The sequence below is a fragment of the Aotus nancymaae genome, unplaced genomic scaffold (assembly GCF_030222135.1).
Source record: "Aotus nancymaae isolate 86718 unplaced genomic scaffold, 86718_ANA_hifiasm-v0.15.2.pri h1tg000014l, whole genome shotgun sequence".
In the NCBI taxonomy this organism is placed as follows: domain Eukaryota; kingdom Metazoa; phylum Chordata; class Mammalia; order Primates; family Aotidae; genus Aotus; species Aotus nancymaae.
The window spans coordinates 62563894-62576428 of record NW_026988425.1 but is presented as its reverse complement, the minus strand read 5'-3'; the positions used below and the strand labels follow the sequence as shown (position 1 = coordinate 62576428).

Sequence of the window (12535 nt, the reverse complement as noted above, 5' to 3'; positions counted from 1 at the left end):
CAAGGTCATGGCTATTAAAGGAAGGTATTGTCTTTAAAACGTCCCATGAAAAATAGCTTAGGTAAACATTCTAGTGGATAAGCTTCAGAAAAGTAGTTTTTAACCTACTCCAAGCTAGTGCTGTGGTGTTCTCATTGTTCCTCTACTTTTATAAGCAGTGGCACTACTAAATTACAGCCTGAATTCCCCCATGCATTTTAGTGGTGATCCGAGAGCATGCTCTCTTAAGAATATGGATGGAAGGATTGAGGAGAGTTAGCCACCTCTCCCTACACAATATTTCTGGGGTCAGAGAGAACCCTTTTAAACCCAGTAAAAGCATGTTGATCTAAGCACAGAAGCACCATTGTGATGGCATTTTTTCCTAGTTTTACCCAGTTGATTAATACCCACTGAGTCCATAGTATGTCTAGGGTACTGGACATGTATTATTTCATTCAAACTCTAGCACAACCTGATGAGGGAGACACGATTATTAACCTCCATATATTAATGGAGGGGCTGAGGTCTGGAGAAAGTATGTTGCTCACCCAGGTCATGCAAGACTTAGTGTGGTGAAGCCAGGATGGAGCCCGGCAGCAACACCTGTGCCCCTCCTCCTTCCTGCCACCTCTTTCATCTCTTTTGTATTTTATTGGCTTTTCTGAATGTGGTAATAATGGGCAAAAGGGCAGAGGCGAAAAATCAAGGAACTTAAGGAATACGCTGAGATCTGAAACTATTTATATCCACACAATCTATGTTAACGTGACTTTACTATTCCACAGTCTTCATCAGCAAAACTTTACTGTTCCAGAATACCCTTCCTCAGAAGATAACAGTTAAAAATAACTGTATCGTTCATTCCAGGAACTTCCCCAAATATGCATCAACTCATCAATAGAAAGCATCAAAAGGAAATATTATTCTCAAAATCTTCACCTTGTTGTGTCCACCAAGTCTAAGTGATTATGTTATGGTCCTCACTCAACCCTAACCAGAACTTCCTGGCACCCACACTGAAAGATAGACATTAGAAAAGAAACAGACTTCACAATCTCAAAAATATTCCCAACTTTGCTCCACCCCCTACCCTTACCTCAAGACTCTACTGAGACTCTGTCAATAGTGTCCTCCATTATCTTTAAGGCATCAGGGGATGATTTTGCCTCTTAGGGGATATTTGGCCACTTCTGGCAACATTTCTGGTTGTCATGACTGGGGCTGTTGCTGGCATCTAGAGGATAGAAGTCAGGAATGCTGCTATACATCCGATAATGCACAGGACAGCTTCCTCTCCCAATAAAGACTATCCAGTATCAACAGATTATTTTAATAACATTTTGGAGAGCCACTAATTAGCAGTATCTCAGTTAGTGCTATGAAGAAGCTTCCCCAACTCTGAACTCTTCTGGTTATGTTGTTACTCTCTTGATTGCTAGTATTCTTGCAGGTTCATAGGCCCCAAATCCATGAAGCCCATCCTTAAGAAATTTCATTCCCAGAGGCTAGACTGCAGACATTTTCCTACCCTTCTTCTTATGGGGTTTTCTGTCTCCTAAGACAAGATCACTTGGTGGCTCAGTTATTTTCTTTTTTTAGACAGGGTCTTGCTCTGTTGCCCATGCTGGAATGCAGTGGCACAATCATGGCTCACTGCAGCCTTGACCTCCCAGGTGTCAGGTGATCCTCCCAGCTCAGCCTCCCGAGTAGCTGGGATTGCCAGTGTCAGTCACCACACCCAGCCAAGTTATCTTTAATTTCTACATTTTGTGTTGTGTATCAGTTGTTTGAAACGATGAACCTGAGTCCACAATTTTTTTAGAAGATGCTCTTAACTATCATAATAATGACAGAATTCCTGAAGTTGTGAAGATGACTTTACTGAACAAGAAGCATGTATTCCTTATAGACAAATAGGACTAATTCATATTACTTATAAAGTAATATAGATTTAAAAATACTGCCTCTTGAAATTAGCACTTTGACTTTCACCTTTCCTTCTAGATACTTCCACTGGTAACAGAATTTCCCTGGAAGTCAGTGTTTGGAATTACAAGATCAATTTGTGACCCAAAAATATAAATGGTCCACTTTTTTTCCTGTTTGTGATGAGTAAAAGGCAAAAGTAAAAAGGAAAATGAAACCTGATATTACTTCACTCTTGAAATATTGTGCAATGATTTTTCTGAAGGTAAGTAGCAGGCTCTGTATCTTGAGAACTTAACGAAGTTAAACAGCAGTCCTGACTCTGGGCACAGAAGTCACAGCTTACAGTGCTGGAACGAGGCCCGGGATGATGTCATCCTGGGCAGAGACCTTATCCGTAACCCCACAGTGCATTTGTATTAGGCAGTGATGTCTCTGTCACCAGGAACTTCACTGAGCCTTCCTGAAGCTCTCAAGCATGTCACAGAAATATTGTCTATCTCAAAATTTGCCCTAGAAAGGAGTTAGGAAGTTTTCCTTTTTAAAAGTTCATGTCTTGAGTCCTGTGGGGATTCATTCCGATCCCCAGAATTGGCATAAAGATTTTTAAAGTGAGAACATTTGAGCTAAAGAAGATACAGAAAGAAATCTTATCTCAACTTCACTTACCTGACTAAAGCAAGGCCTCCAGAAAATACAGCTGCCATTAACCCCCGTCTGAGGGAGTTTCTGGAATTCACTCACCAGAGAGACAGAATGCCCATTGGCATTAGCAGCAAAAACCTCAACAGAACCTTCCATACCTTCTCACTGAAGCCCTAACCCCTTTCCTCTTTGTTAAGTTTGGTATATGAACACTTTAATCTCAGGCTATTGAGTGAGTTCTTATCTCTGAGAACTCCTGTGTATATGTAAATCACCTGTCTTTTCTCCTGTTAATCTGTCTATTGTTAGTTAATTTATGGGCCTCCAACCACTGGAACTAAGTTGGATGAGGACAGTTTTGGTGACCAGGATGGGATGGTTGGGACTCTCTGCTCCTTCAGAAACTGCAGCTAAGATTTCAGGATCTCTGACTATGCCGACAAAGATAAATTTCTTAGCAGCCAGATTCCAAGATCTCTGCTCAGAATCCCATCAAGTGAGGGTGGTAAGAGCATCTTTTTGTCTTTTCTTTCCAAGATTTAGGTCAGCAGGAGAAAACACTAGGAACTTATTTTTACTGTACTGTGACTTGGTTTGAATACTTTTAAAAATAGATCTTTTCCTTCACAGGGACAGCTATTGTGTCCTTTCTGTCTCATTTTGTGTCCTGATAGTTTGGCTTGGATTGAGTCAGAGTGTTCACTCTCTGGCTTTCCACATGCTGTGGGGTGCAGATTGTCTGGTCTGTGTGCAGAAGCAGCCAATTGTCAGGTTGGGGCTCAAGGATTTGTAGTTGGCTGGAGAGAAATTTGGGTATCCTGGGCATCCCATTTTCAGCTGGAATCGTGCTGACTGTTCCAATGCTAAGGGGGTTTGTCTAAGTGTAAATAAAGGGTCTCAGCCCATAAAAGCCCTTATTTTCTCTTTCCTGTTGTCTTGCTGGTGAAGAGAACTCCCATCTCAGTATGACCTGCCCAGAGTCATGGATTCGTAGGTTCCATGTTATGGCCAACTGGAGGCAGGAGTTTTCACAAATATCATTTTTACTGCCTATAGAAATGGCGATCTTTGCTTTCGTTCTCTTTGGCTGTCTTTGGAAATGATTTTGGGATCATGGGAGCTGCATCTGTACCCTCTATGGGGGTGTTTCTTGTGTCCATGATTAAGACATAAAATAGGTTTATTCATTCAGAGTCACATTTTGGAAAAAGTATACTTTTGGAGATGCTAAATCATCCATGGCCAGACAGCAGATCCTTTGATTTGAAACAACTTTTATATTTGAGAGGATTTTCAGAAAGCTCTCATCCTAAACAAATGTCGTATTACCAATATGGGAGGATCAGAATGAAAGGACATTAAAAATAAAAGTATCACAGCTAGCCTAAAAGACTCCCTCAGCAAAACTAAAGAACAGAAATCAGATCTAGAATAAAAATTGAAATATACACTCAGCATAAACTCTCCCCCTCCGCTGCACCATCACCTTCCTCCTGCAAATGGCCCAGTTGGAGGCAAATATTTAGGGCCTGTTGGGAATCCGTCTTCCCTCCCACTCTGAAGGTTAATTGGGCTAAAGTGGAGCAACGTACTCAGAGGAAAGGAATACATCCTGGAGTCTTTGCTGAATGACTTATAAAAACATTCCGAAGACACAGAGCTCTAAATCCAGAGTTCTGGATCATTGAAAATCTCTTGGTTTCCACCTTAGTTGGAAATCTTATCTCCAATATAAAGAAATAAATTAAAAATACCATAGTTGGATAGGCAGGCCAGTTCCTTAATGCTATTCTTGAGGTGGTCTGCTATGGTATGCATGTTTGTTCCTTCCACAACTCATGTTGAAATGTAATTGCCATTGTAACAGTATTAAGAGTTAGGACCTTTAAGAGATGATTAGGCCCTTGTGGGTGGTATTGGTCCCCTTATAAAAGCATGAGTATGACTTCCCTCTTGTCCTCTCTCTTACTTTTCCACCTTCCACCATGGGATAATGCAGCAAGGAGGTCCTTGTCAGATGCCAGCAGCTTGACGTTGGACTTCCCAGCCTTCAGAACTGTGTGACAGTACCTTTCTGTTTATTATTAATTACTCAGTCATAAAACCACCTTTGTAAAATTATAACAGTGAGAAAGTTGTGACAGTGAAAGAGATCTGACTTAACTGACTCTATCTTGCCTTTGACTTCCAAACTGCCCTTGTTCATTCCTGGACATAGATCAAGCTAACTATAGGAGGAATTTAGTTTATAGGTTAACTTTGAAACAAAGATTATAACAGCTCTTTCCTGAAACAAATCTTCTTGCCTGGGGAGCAGACCACTTTCTTAAAACTAACAAATTAGCCATGAGATTCAAAATTATGGTTCAGGACAGGATGCAGCCAAGATTCCTAACCTCCCCAATTGCTCTTATGGATAAAAGAACTATTGTAAAACTTAAGATTAGTGTTCCAGATATCTTTCAGACCCTGCATTCTGATGGACCAGCTGGTGCCACCCAGACTGGTAATCTGGCTCAACCAGTTTTGCGATCCCACCCAGAAACAGAAGACAGCAAGAAGAACCCGATTGGATCCTCTTGTGATTTCATATCTGACCAACCAATCAGCATTCCCCACTCACTTGTCTCTAACTCATCAAATTATCTTTAAAAAACCCTAGTCTCCGAATTTTTGGGAGATTGATCTGGGTAATAAAACTCAGGTTTCCCATTTAGTTGGCTCTGTGTGCATTAAACCCTTTTTCCTTTGTAATTTCCCTGTCTTGATAAATCAGCTCTATCTGAGCAACAGGCAAGAAGAACCCACTGGGCAGTTACAGTCTTGAATATTCTGTTATAGCAACACAAAATAGACTAAGATGTTTGCCCTTAATTCTTTGAAGAATTACAAATACTGTCCTCACCTTATGAATCAAGTCTTTACAAAGATGGTAACAGGGCTCTAAAGATAACCCAAAGACCACCTATATTTCTTATCAATCCCAAAGCCTCTCCTATTTATCTCAAGATGCTTGCTGATACTTTAAAGAAATCAGGACATTAGGAATGGGAAGAATTATCAAATGAGAAGTTATACTTAACCTCCCTATATTAGATTTGTGTGGGTAAATGCTATGAACATAAGTACTTCAGAAAGTATATGAGTTAAAACCCTCATTTTCCATATGTCCTAATATAATGTTAGGAGTCATAATTCTAGTTATCGTAAGTGTTTTATGTCATCAAAACAACCAAATTTCCTTGTCAATTGCATTATTTTTATAATACATTCTCATCAAAGTTTTAGCCATTGCCATTTTAAGTCTTTTTTTTTTTCCTTTTTTAAAAATTATTTATATTTTATTGCACTTTAGGTTCTGGGGTACATGTGAAGAACATGCAGTATTGTTGCATAGGTACATACATGGCAATGTGGTTTGCTGCCTCCATCCCCATCACCTATATCTGGCATTTCTCCCCATGTTATCCCTCCCCAACTCCCTATCCTCCACTGTCCCTCCCCTAGTCCCCTCCAACAGAACCAGTGTGTGATGCTCCCCTCCCTGTGTGTCCATGTGATCTCATTGTTCAACACCTGCCTATGAGTGAGAACATGCGGTGTTTGATTTTTTGTTCTTGTGTCAGTTTGCTGAGAATGATGGTTTCCAGGTTCATCCATGTCCCTACAAAGGACACGAACTCATCATTTTTTATGGCTGTGTAGTATTCCATGGTGTATATGTGCCACATTTTCCCTGTCCAGTCTGTCATTGATGGGCATTTGGGTTGGTTCCAAGTCTTTGCTATTGTAAACAGTGCCGCAGTGAACATATGTGCTCATGTGTCTTTATAATAGAAAGACTTATAATCCTTTGGATATATACCCAGTAATGAGATTGCTGGGTGCCATTTTAAGTCTTTTTTTCATTCACAGGGAGTTATTGTTTTATTCTGATGCTTTCCTGAAAGCTCTTACAATCAGCTATAAGGCAGAGTACATCATCTTCAGCAAAAGATGATGAAGCAAAAGATTATCTCAGCATTTCAGAGACCCATAAAAATGACTGGTTATCCAAGGTAAAGGCTTCTGATGGCTCTGCATGAATGACTTTGAGATCGTACCACTGGACTGAGTAAGAATTTCCAGAATTCTAGTGGAGAGGCTGATGGCTTCATAAAACTGCTAACTCAAGATTGATCAGAACAAAAATAAATTACCTGGGACTGAATGAACTGATGAAGATTGATTATAATTTTTATGGGTTTTATTTTTGTTTGGAACATTGCTGGTTCTTTAGTATTCCATTTTCTGGATATAAGGAATCCTTTTGTCTTTTCTCTTAACCTATTTGTAATTAACAACAATTTAGTAGATTATATCTTATAAGCAAGAATGAAACATTTATCTTTTTCTCCTTATCGAATCCCTACAGAATTCAGAAACTCATACTGAATTTTCTTATTTTTATGGCAATATAGTTCTTTGCATAAGTTCCATAAGTGTCTATTCTCCTTGTAACAGGACATAATTGAGGAAATTAGTTATATCACCAAGGCTTTAACCGAAATGTCACATTTGAGAATGATGTACATAGAAATAGATATAACCAGGCATTTTTTTTTTTTTTTTTTTTTTGAGACACAGTCTCACTCTGTCATCAGGCACCTGGCTGGAGTGCAGTGACACAATCTCGGCTTACTGCAACCTCTGCCTCCAGGGTTCAAGCAATTCTCCTGCCTCAGCCTCCCGAGTAGCTGGCACTATAGGCACACGCCACCACGCCCAGCTAATTTTTGTATTTTTAGTAGAGACGGGGTTTCACCATGTTGGTCAGGATGGTCTCGATCTCTTGACCTCGTGATACGCCCGCCTCGGCCTCCCAAAGTGCTGGGATTACAGGCTTGAGCCACCATGCCCGGCCATGACCAGACAGTTTCAAGGAACAAAGGTTGACTTCATGGAGTCAGTGTTCACAAAGCCCTCTTAGCAGAACTGGCCTTCTACTGGCTTACAGTGTCCCCAGCCTCACAGATGAGTAATGAAGGTCACTTCCTGGCAGGCTCAGGAGCTTCAGAATGTTTTAGACGCCTCAAGAGAAGAGGAATTCACCCTGATCTATAGGTACTGCAGATAAAGTTCTGATGACAAGTTCTTGGCTCGGCCTCCTGGCCAAGAAAGGCTTTTAAAAGTCCAATCTGAGATTCCTCATAAAAGTTCCAGCAAAGCAAACTTTAAAAGGCCTGTGTGGTCAATTACCATTCTTGCTTCATTTATTAAATAATTGGGACATATTTAATGAGGCTAGGCTTATTTTGTAAATAAGAAAAATCTTACTTTATCTTTGATAAAAATGGAGGTGACCGTGGAGAGAAATTTTATATTTCAATGGAAAATTATAACCCTTTGTGGGTTATCAGATTCTAGTTCTGTTCATTGTCTTTGAGCTATTTTTCATCTCTTCTAAACTGAATTCTGCCATCTTGCACATTTTGTCAATTATTAATACTTTCCTTTTCCCCGCATTCTCCTGACTTATCACTGAGAACTAGCACTGCCTGTTTTCTGAAGCTCTGGGTGCTGAAGCTGGACCACTTGATATAGCTTCAAAAGACAGATCACCACCACAACAGTGTGGGGCACTCAGAAAGTTTACCAGAGCATGTGCATCTTCCATGCCCTGCTCCAGCAAACAACCATTATTGTGACTTTCCCACTACCGCCTTCACTAAAGAGGCTTCAGACTCAACATCTAGAAACCTGGACTGGACTGGACTAGCTGGCTTCTATGCTCAGAAATTGATTCCACTTGGTTCCAATGTTTAATCTTTGTTCTTTCTGTCCCTTTGCAGATCTCTTACCTCACTATTTCTAATATAAATCACTCCCCATAGCAATAAAACTAGCTTTTTTTTTTCTTTTTTGGTGAAATGTCCAGAATAGTTTCAGATGAAGGACATGTGGGGATCCACTTGGACCCCAAATGTGATATAAAGATAACTTTTAAATGAAAATATTGGAGCTAAAGAAGATTTGGAAATAAATCTTATCTGAGATTCTCTTATCTGATTAAGTTAAAGACTCCAGAAAATACAGCTGCCACTAACCCTCCTCCTAGGAAGTTTCCTACAAATTCAACTGCTGTGGAGATAGACTGTCCATTTCCACTAGTATCAAAAAGTCCAGTAGAACCTTCCATACTTTCCCTAACCACTCCCCCTACTTCTTGGTTAAGTTTGGTATATAACCTTTTTTCCTCTGGCTAATAGATGAGTTACTTATCACTGAGTATTCCTGCCTGTAAGCATAAATAAATCATGTCTTTTTTCCTCTATTTTTTTTTCAGGGTCTCACTTTTGTCACCCAAGCTGGAATGCAGTGGCACAATCTTGGCTCACTGCAACTTCCGCCTCCCGGGTTCAAGCTATTCTCCTGCCTCCGCCTCTTGAGTAGCTGGGATTACAGGTGTGCGGCACCACTCCCGGCTAATTTTTTGTATTTTTAGTAGAGATGGGGTTTCACTGTGTTGGCCAGGCTGCTCTCGAACTCCTGACTTCAGGTGATCCATCTGCCTCACCCTCCTGAAGTGCTGGGATTATAGGTGTGAGCCACTGTGCCCAGGCATCTTTTCTCCTCTTTAATCTATCATCACTTAATCTGTAAACCCCCAACCACTGGATTCAAGTTGTAAGAAGAAAAATCTTCCTCCCAATAGTCTCCTCCCTGCTGACTGTCAGCAGCACTCACTGTCGTGACTACAAAACTATCTATTCTTGTATGTGTGTGTGCACACACGCATGCCTGTATTTACAGAGACCTGGCAGCCCAGTGGGTCGTGACTGAATGCCTTTAGGAATTTCCTTGGGGAATCAAAGCTTATTAAAGTGGAAACACTTCCCAGAAGATCAGAAATCTATCTTCAAACCGAGCTTGTTCCCCCGCTTATTGCATCATCAGACCCGGCAGCTTAAAATAAATAATCTATTCAAAGCGAACCAATTACAAAACTCACCTTTCAACTCTTAGTTTTGGGAAATGGACTGGAAGGACTCCTTCAATAGTAACTTGACCATGCTGTCTCCCTGATGACATTGTCTTGGAATGCTAGTAAACTTCTTTTAGTATACACTTCAGGGAGAAGACAGTTGTCTAAATTAATGACAATCCTTGACAGTTGTGAGCTTTGGTGTCTGGTGGACAGGAATCCTCTCCTAACTCAGTCTCTTTTTAGTTTTGTGATCTTGAGCAATCTTTTAGCCTTTTTGAGGCTGCCTCAGTTTTCTCATTTGCAAGCTGGGAGAAATAACACTTAACTTGAAAGATTTGTGGGGAGGGTAAGATAAGATCAATGTATACACTAGTGCTTTTCTTTCTGACTTCTCTTTAAAGTGCTTTTGAAATTATTTGGGCCACAAAATTATTAATAATACTTTATAGGCAGCAAATGACACAGCTGTTCCACCATTATAATACATACTATCCTCCAGTTACTTGATATTCTTTTCCTATTTTCCTGTTCCCCTTATTCTGGGACAAAGATTGTATACACTTTATGTGGACAGCAAACACAGCTTCTTCTATGAAAACCAAATAAAAAGGAAAAGCAGAATATAATGTTTATTTCCAGCCAATTTCTAAATTTTAAAAACCTTCCCTCTTTGATTTCATGGAGGTTTCCTAGCATTTCCTTTAGCTTGTGTCTGATACGGAGTCTGGATCCCTTTCTCTGTCTTTTTCTTGCATGTATAAATCTCATGATAGCTGGCTCTACCACCATGACCTGAGCCACCCTGAGTCTGGACTGACTGCATCGGGCAGTAAACAGGCCAAGATCTTTCTGGTCAGAGCTTGGCAGCACGAATCAAGGAAGATGCCAACATTGTTGCCAAATGGATAGCTCATATTTTCCATCTTTGTCTTTGTAGATGCCAGTCATGTGCTCCCTGTGGTGCCCAAATTGTGCAACAGACGCTGGAGGCCATGAGCAGCACAAGGGCCTAGGATGGGGTTAGGCCTTCCTGATGGGCATAATCCTGGGTTGGGCCAGTGGATATATGCTCAGTCTGAATAATCAGCTATGGTGGGCTAGACAAAGGCTTGGCTGGGTACATGAAATCAGAAGCAAAGTCTGAGAGTGGCCCTATGATAGGCAAAATGGGATGGGCCAGAGGGGGATCTTGGGCTGGCGCTGATTGTTGAGGTGGGTATGGCCATCAGGCTGATGGAGGGTTCCATTTGCTGAAGCACAGCTTAGAGTCTCTCAGCAGCTCCACTTTAAGGAAATCAATCTACCTCTTCTCTTAGACCTGGTGTGCGGTGGGCCAGGGCAAGGAAAGGGGGTTACAGGTTCCACTGGAACAAAAGCTGAGTATTCTTTGGATCCAGGCCACTGAGTCTGGGCAAGCAGTGCTGTCTCCTGAGCTGAACTCTCAGGAAAATCCAGATTAATGTTCATTCACAGGGCTTGGAGGAAGGTCTCTATCATGCAATATCTAAGAATGTCAATATGAGAAAATTAGTGATTTAGGAAAAGTGTTCTTCAATTTATATCTGTATCCATGTGAGAGAGAGATCTCTGGTGACCTTTAGGAAGCATATCACTGAACTGGCACTGCTATCTAAGAAATGTATCTACTATACTGAACACTTGCCTGTTTACAAGCACTTGTACCCACCATGCCCCAAAAGTGATGAAAATATCCATCAATAAGGAGTATTTGCTTCAGAAGCACATATACTAAAACTGGAACAATACTGAGAAGATTAGCATGGGCCCTGACCAGGGATGACATGAAGAAGAATAAAAAGGAGGAGGATAAAGAGGAGGAGGAGGAGAAGGAGAAGGAGAAGGAGAAGAAGAGCAGGAGGAGGAGGAGAAGGAGAAGAAGGAGAAGGAGAAGGAGAAGGAGAAGAAGAACAGGAGGAGGAGGAGGAAGAAACAGAACTAATAATAGGTATCACTGTCCTTGAGTATATCAGCAATTGCAAAAACCCTTTGACATCCCTAAATCAATTTGTTAGCCCCAGATCTGGAGCTTCTCTTGACCTGTGGTTGGTCCCTCAACCTGGTTTGTGGCTTACAGAGCCCTAGGGATGGCATATAGTAGGCTAGTGGAAGGAGAGCAGGTGAGTGATGGAGAGGCCTACCATGAGATCTTCAGCCCTGTGTTGAAGGGGTACATGTCTCTCAGGAACCCCCACATCTTCCAGAACTCTTTCCAGAACCTATTCTGCAACTCCTCTGAGTCTTCTAAGCATCCCTGGGAAGGACGTTTCTGGTCTAGGTAGCAGGTGAGATCCTTCCTTTGCTGTAGAGATATGAGGTCAGGAAGCTTCTATGACCTCTTTGGTAGTAATGTCCACACAGAGAGTAAAACGACGATGTTGGATATCAGGAGTCAGGGCTTGGATGTCCTGGAAGAGTGCCGCATCTTTCCTGAGAGTTGCCTTCTGTTCTGATACTGAGGTGGCCATCACAGGCCCCAGACTCTGTGGCTCAGCCATGTCCAAACAAAGTGTCATTCTAGAGGGAGAGGCAGCCTTCCTGAATGACTACATTCTAGTTCCTGAAGGCTGCCAGGCCCCCTGGGCTTTCTCTTGCTTAACTTTCCTGAGACTTCAGGACACATATATACTAATTACATAAATTAAAAATCTGCATGTAATAGTCTCTTAATGGGTAAATAAATCTCAGTCCCAAAATGGAAAAATATTGCCCTATAGTACATCTGAAAAAACATACAAGAAAATCTTAGACTAAAACAAACACCCTTGGCTTCTTCAAACTTTGTCTATAAACAAGAGACCTTACAATTCTCAGTAGAAGTGTCTTGTGCACATCAAAGCAAGACATAGGTGCCTAAAGCTTGCCATAGGTACTGGAATATCTTCTGAATGCGAGGTTATGTGCAATGTAGGGGGAAGGGAAATGTATAATATCTCTGGCCCAGGTGAAAATGACCTCATCTATCTGCATCATCTCTACCCACAAAGTGCTTCTTAG

At 41.2% G+C, this 12535-nt stretch overlaps 1 non-coding gene across 1 annotated transcript; it reads left to right on the top strand.

Annotated features, from left to right (window-relative positions):
• The first annotated feature begins 11249 nt into the window (after positions 1-11249).
• LOC135274985 (U6 spliceosomal RNA) lies at positions 11250-11352 on the top strand. Its single transcript, XR_010342719.1, has one exon. It is a non-coding gene; the product is annotated as a U6 spliceosomal RNA (small nuclear RNA).
• Positions 11353-12535: the final 1183 nt, after the last annotated feature.